Source organism: Oreochromis aureus, linkage group 7, assembly GCF_013358895.1.
Source record: "Oreochromis aureus strain Israel breed Guangdong linkage group 7, ZZ_aureus, whole genome shotgun sequence".
Classification (NCBI taxonomy): Eukaryota; Metazoa; Chordata; class Actinopteri; order Cichliformes; family Cichlidae; genus Oreochromis; species Oreochromis aureus.
In genome coordinates, this window is record NC_052948.1 from 47,919,823 (window position 1) to 47,927,098 (window position 7,276).

A 7,276-nucleotide genomic window follows, 5' to 3' on the forward strand; every position below is an offset into this window, starting at 1 on the left:
TGTTGCACTAATAACCACTAAAATACTACTTTTAACAGAAGAACTTCAAGAATGATAATTTTATACATTTTCAGTAGTTGAAGTTGAACTAATATCATTTTATGTGATTATGAAAATTTCATAGGATGTCGCCAGTAATAATGAAATCAGCTGTAAGTCTAGTGCAGTAATCCAGAAAACCACATTACTCCCTGCTTCGGGCCTACTGAGATTGATTACTATATGTGACAATACTATCAATAATTAACAAGGGCAGAAACCAAATGATACTATTCTAGATCTAGAGACACTCCACACAGCAAATAACAGTTCTTGTATAAATGTTGGTTTTTAACTGTGGCCTCGAACTCTAGGCCCTCGAGCACATTCAAGATGATTATCCACTACCTGAGCATGAAGCCGGCATAAATAAATGCTGAGTGCAGACATCAGAATGACGGATCAGGCAAAAGACACGGATGCTGTTTTTCAGGAGTTGCTTGGTCCACAAATACTGACATTACATTTGAAAGAAGAGCTCCATCTCCAGTCCTCATTTGAGGCTGTGCAGTTAAGTTGTTTTGCTCCACCCGCGTTGTCTAAGATAATCTGCCGTGTAAACATTTTGATCGAGACAATTATATCAGTAATTTGCTTCTAAAGTCTGAAGCAACCCATGTAAGTACAGTTTACACACTTTACCATGTAGATGATTTTATATTCATTGCAATAAGACTCGGGATTTCAGTGTGTGTAACTGTACTTTATGTTACTACATTTACTTGGCATCTTTAGTCACCACTTATTCCTCCATATTATGACTTTGACATGCAAAATGTATTTGGGATATTGTGTAATCCTTCTATATATAACATTTTTTAGAGGAGTGAAACTGTAATGCTTGCAAAAAGACCAACGTTACATGATTTCAGTTTTTTCTTTTAGTATTTTTAATAATTTGCATGTTTGGCCTGTTTGACAGTTTGTGAAATCATTTGTGCTTTTAGTCAAGTCTTGTAAAATCCCATTTCCTGGGCTATCTGTGAGCTGCAAAGCAGTTACACAAAATGTTAAACAAGCTACTTAGCCAAGGACAGAACTGACCCATTAAGCTGAAGCATGATCTTCCTGAAAGCCCAGAAGGTCACCAGTTGCTTGACAGAGAAATAACCAATCACAGCAGGATAGAGCATCCCTTCAGCTGATCCAATCTAGCACCAACCCTGTAATAAGCTGCTTGGACAAATGACCTCTGGGGTCATTCTTTAGCATGGCAACAAAGCTGTCAGTCTACGTTTGCAACACTGGGTGGGTTATGAAAATTGCTTTAATCTTTTCACTGGTATAAAACTATTGCCATTTTGATAATTAATCTCCCTGGCTTTAGAGGGGAAGTCTATGCCTAAACTCACTAATGAATATCTGTCTCTGTTGCCCTCGTTAGGGCTGATCATACACAAGCCTGCAGGGTTTGGACCAAACCTTTAGTAAATATAATTACCTACTCTACAAGTATGCAGACACTTGCATCACTGAGAAACTATTGTGGTTTCTATTCTAAAGAATTTGACCATTTTGTTCTTGCACTATCAAAACAGAGCTTAGTTGTCACCCTTTTGTGGCTGGTGGATCGTATGTAGGGTAGCAGATGTTCTTTTTTAGTCTATTATCCATTGCTTTCATTTACAAGCTTGTAATAAATCTGCTTTGCAGGGTCAGACTTAAGTTGATTCTAAGCCAGTCCACCCACTTATACCACATAGTCATGCATCACATGTGAAAGAGCTTTGACAAAAAGCTATCAGTTACTACATAAAGGCTCCAGCTGAGAGGACACAAACTGTCACTGTATATTACAGTCAGCAGTTGCAGGAAGCTGGCAGCACCCAGGCCATAAGGGGGCTTTCAAGAAAATGAGGCTTCACAGCTAGAGCATACAGTCACTGAACTGATCTCAGCGTTTCCCCTTTTATGGACATCAAGCCATAAGGTGAAATGCTGAAAATCTCCTTTTTTCGCCCTTGGTACTCTCAACGGTTTCTTAGAAGGTAATTCTAAAGTGTCACTAATCGACAATGGTACAAGAGACACGTGCCTCAGACTGTTTTCTGTGTGCTTTTCCAGCCATACGAAAGGACCCCAAGCAGAAACGCTGCTATGATAAAAACTGCAGAGTGCAGCAGCAACAGCAGTGCGGGACATGTGACTAAGGGTCCGCCACACAGAGAGCGAGCTATATCGTGATTGATCTGCCCAAACATCGCCTTAATTGAAAACGCTATTCCAGCTAGGCACATTGGCTTGACACAAACGTACGCACATGCACAGATTCATATGAATAAAAATAAACACTATACGCAACAAGTCTTACATGCACACAATTTTTTAAAATTTCTTTATTTGTTTCACTGTTGGTCTGCTGTTTTGTTCTTTGGTTGGTTTTTTACATGTTGCCTTCCGAAAAAATCCTTTCTACAGCAACACTAAAAGCCTATCTACAGCATAATCTGACTTTACCATCATCTTAACAACATAGGCAGCATAACACGTGGCAAACAGCTGGTACTGCTCCCGGTCCACCCCCGTTCCCCTGGCACCATCCTTCCTCCAGGAGGTCATCCCTGTGCATTTCCCTCAATTCATCTCATTACGCAATTCTGTCTGTTTTGTTGTTTTTTTCATTGCTATAAATATACTTTACAGTGATTCTGGGTTTTTACCCAACACAGATGTCGACTTACATCTGACACTTCCTTTTTTTAATGTCTGCCATCACTGGCAGCGGGTGCCAAAGAACAAATTTTCTTCAAAAGCCTCTCCATGGATTTTATTTGAAGCTGGAAGTATAGATTCAAATACAAAGGGTTACATTTATTAGTTAAACATAAAAACATAAACTAATAAACAGACATATGTGATGGTTCATGTATGGTCAGAATTATGAATCAGAACATGCACTGCATTAGCAAAGAATCAGAAATCATGAAGCCATTTCATCTTTTTTGGATTTTCATACAGTTGAAGAAATATGTTCAACTTTTTGCCTCAGATGTGCAGAACTGTAAATCACTTTAATGATGAATGAGAGATCCTTTGCTGCTACCTATGGGCTCAGCTGTGTCCTCCTTATATGTTAAGGATGTTAATACATGAGGAAACCACATCACTCCTTTAAATCCGCATTTTCGCTTTGTTATAACAGTGCTAACCCATCTCCCGTCAAACCAGCAGAGTGCAGTCTGAGTGTGAAGCGAAGTTGTTCGTGATTCTTCTGGAAAGGTAGTCAGAAGCGCTCGAGTTTACCAGCGACACCTCTCTCTGTCTGCAAACCGGGATGTGTTTACAAGTGCACGCACGGGGCATCTGACACTTTGTGTGTAACACAAGAGCAGTGTGTACAACACTCGCACCGGCACTGTAGGATAAGATGTGATCACAGACACCTCAAGTGCAAAGAGAGGACAATCCACCTGAGCTGAGACTAAATCTCTGGGATTATTACCCCTAACAAACCAGTGCTTTATGCATCATACTTGCATGACTCCATCATATGTACATGGTTGGTAATGCGCCTTGAAAAATTAGATTCTCATACACAGCAAACTAATAAAATCTGTATTTATTTGTTCTTTATCTCTCTTTATAAAGAAGAATATCTCTGGCACAGAGAGACTTAGTTGCATTTGCAGACTTTAGACTATAGATCAGGCTCAGTTTGTTGCATGATTAATATTGCAGTTTAACCAAGTAGATAAATCACGGGCCCTGCTTAAAATATAATCTTCATGCCTTTGATGTCAGCACAAATGTATACAAAGACTTTTATGTAGGTCAGGTTCATAAACTGTAGCTTCATGAATATGTAACGTACAGTATAAGATCAGAGGAAGGTGGATAATACCTGGAGTGACAACACTGAATTATTCAGCTGCGACTTTTTTTTAAAAAGCTGTCACAAATCGATCGCAAGTCCACACATGGATATCATCAGGTCCGTGTGGCCGGCATTCAGCATCGTTTCAGCTGTCTCAGGGAACATCTAGCAATATTCACGGGAGAGCAACAAGTCTCAGCAATCTTCCTCAGCTTGTCATTACACCATTAGACTAATAGACCTTACGCTGGACATTAAGTCACATACGGGACAGTTTTAAAGTTTTGTTTAGCTGTTTTCTGGTTAAAGATAGCAGAGATTCATATTTTGGGTGAAATTACACCCATTTTACAGTGTTCTGCTCCAAGTAAAAGTGCATTTTGTATGAACTATATTACTATATCTCCTTGCACATCATTGCTTTAGTTAAACTTGCATATAAAGGCACACCACCAACATGTCAAATCAGTGTTTCATGTGTGTTTTTTGGAGCAGGCAGCATGTTTACAGTGACTGAAGAAGGAAAGCATCTCTGGTAGTGCAGATTTTAAAGGACTATAAATCACAAGAAAGGCTGACACACAGCTATTTTTGTCTGCGTGATTACCCTGCAGACACTGTCTGGTGGCTGGTGTAGGCTGCCACACAGCCCAGTATATACGCGCACGAATGCATGCCTGTTAGTGTGTGACATACTGTCTGTGGGTCTGTGATATATGTGCATTATAGCAGGTGCCACGTTTACACTGTATGATACAGACCTACTTTCTTTGGTATTTTGAGCACAGGGGGAACGTAACTTGGTCCTTTTTGTCCTGTGTCATCATTTTTCTGTCCCAATTCTACAGCATGCAAACATTGTATTTATTTCTGTGTGGTTGTGGTGGAGAGATTTAATGAGGTTATGTTGTCCCAGAAACACATATCTATGTGAGGGTCTGAGGGCTAATGCAGGTAAAAAAAATTACAATTAATTTGCAATTAAAACTTCAATTTTGTTAAAGTATCCAAATAACTAAACAAAAGCACAAAAATGGATTACTTGTATTTCATCCCACCGCTTGTACACGTGGAAGTATGTTTACATAAACTTTACAAAAAATAGCCCAGCTTAAAGCAGCCTGTACATTTGTATATCTCTTTTTTTTGTCTAATAATCATGGTCAAGCCCTTCCGATAGCAACTTAGCCAGATGGCAAACACCAGATGTTCATGATTACTGAGAATACAAAATGATTCCCGATTTCAACATCATTAGCAAATAAAAGGGAGGGCGAGGGGTTGAAAGAAATTTCTGTTCCTGCAAAGGTCTCTTGCCCAGATGTTGTTGCGTAATAACTCATTGAAAATGAAAGCTCTGTTGTTTAGTATTGGCTTCCAACCTCTGGAAGCAGCCAGCCAGCTTTGGCTGTATGAAGCCGGGCTGATGCCCACAGGAGGTAAAGCCCCAGCCATCGTTGATGAACTGTCTGTGAGCCAAAGGATGGATGGACTCTCCGCTGCGCAGTGTTTGTAAGCCAAAGATATTAGACAACTAGCTCCAGCTACACAGACATTTAGCAGAGCTGACGTATCATAACATGGATTTAAATGAAAGAGGATACACTGAGCCTCAGAGGGTATTTTGTGTCAGTTACATGCAGGATCTCCCTTTTGTGATAGGGATGAGGATGTCAAACTGCAGCCCAGTCACAATGAAATGAGTAAGTTGTGTGGGGGGAGTTTTTTAGGCACCTTTGTGAAAATAAAAAGGTAAATAACTTGATTATTTAGACTGCTTAATTCATATAATTCATAGCACTTTATTCTGAAAGACACAACTGGAGGCACTATTCGCAGTTTTATATCCTCCATCCTTTAGTTCTACATCCATAATTGCTCATGTCCTGGTGGTGTTTGGCCTCAGGCAACACTGTCCTCTAAAATGTTATTTCAATATGAAAAAACTCCATTTTCAATAGGAGGTAAAATTATATTTTAAAAAAGATCAAGTCCCTTTTAAAAGCCTGGAGGTAATACTTAATGTATTTGAAATGAGATCTGGTGGCACTGCAGCTGCTGGCCAAAGTGGTGGGGCAGTCTCATTTTCAGATGAGATTATTTGTCTGATGACGCTCATGGTGAAATTAGATTGAAGCCAGTGTAGTGGTACTGAGAAATGTTGAGAGGCTGGCAGTGTAAGAGCAGACGCATTCAAGGTTATTAGGGAAAAAAAATCAAAGGGCCGATGGTGGTGTAGATGTGCCAGAATCATCATCTTAGTCGACTATTTCCTCAGTATCACTAAAGGACGAGATGCAGAAAAAGCTGAAAAAGCTGGAGAACATAAAGTTTCATTGAAATTGCTTTTCAGCATCTGTTAGTCAAGACCAAAGTGCTGGACTGACAGAATGACACTGCTATTCCTAGAGGCACACACCAAACCAACACTTTAAAAATAGCCATTTAAAATCTACTTAACCCAATGAATTAAACAGCTACACCTGATACCTGTTTTAGAGTCGTATTTTTGGTTCATTCCAGAAAGGTTCAGTAGTATGAGGAGATTGTGTTGCCCCTTCAGACACTGTTGAATTATTAATCGGAGCAGTCTCACCAGGTTCCCACCTAGTGTCACTTAAATCCTCCTTAAGTTCCCTGACACTCCTTGGCTTGTCACTCCGCAGGCCATTCGAGGGAAACTGCGATTAAAACCGACAGTGGTGAAAGGGCGTTTTCATGACAGCACCAACTCCTCAGTCGACAGCAGTAAATATTAGCTAGTTGATTAGCTGAATTAAGCTAGCAGCCTAGTTGATTCCTACCTGTTAGCCAAAGTGGCTACACCCCAAATAATGTTTCACTCTACTCCTTCATTCCTTAAATTTAAAAGGGTTTGCTATAAAACAAACCCACCACCCTAGATAAATTATCTCTCGAGACCACATATATTTTGGTATCAGACTGTAAAGGCTCTAAACTTTTGGTCTGCAGTAAATTTGGCAGTTTAGCATGGATGCGGTCTCGCTTTTGGAGCCTCAATTGGCCACCTAAAGAACTGCAGTTTCTGGGACACAACGAGTTTGGGACACATTGTTGAGCATGTTATTGCATTTAATGCAAACTTCATAACGTGTCCAATATGTTTACAGACAAATGTTAAAGATGATAAGCAGCAAATTAACCCATGCCGATTCAACTAATGCTACAATTTATCAGGGTAAGTGGTTGGGCCCTTAGATCTGTTCTAGTGTCTCCTGCAGGTTCTCAGCGGTACTGGGGTTTTGATAAAAGGTCAGCACTTTGGACTGTGTCATGTTGTTTGAGTTGTTCATGAGCGGTTTCTATAAAACAGAGGGTGTATTTGACAGGACGACTGACTTTACATCCCCTAAACTATTTACACTCAGGCAAGCGCATATATTTCCATGCTTTTGGTTAAGT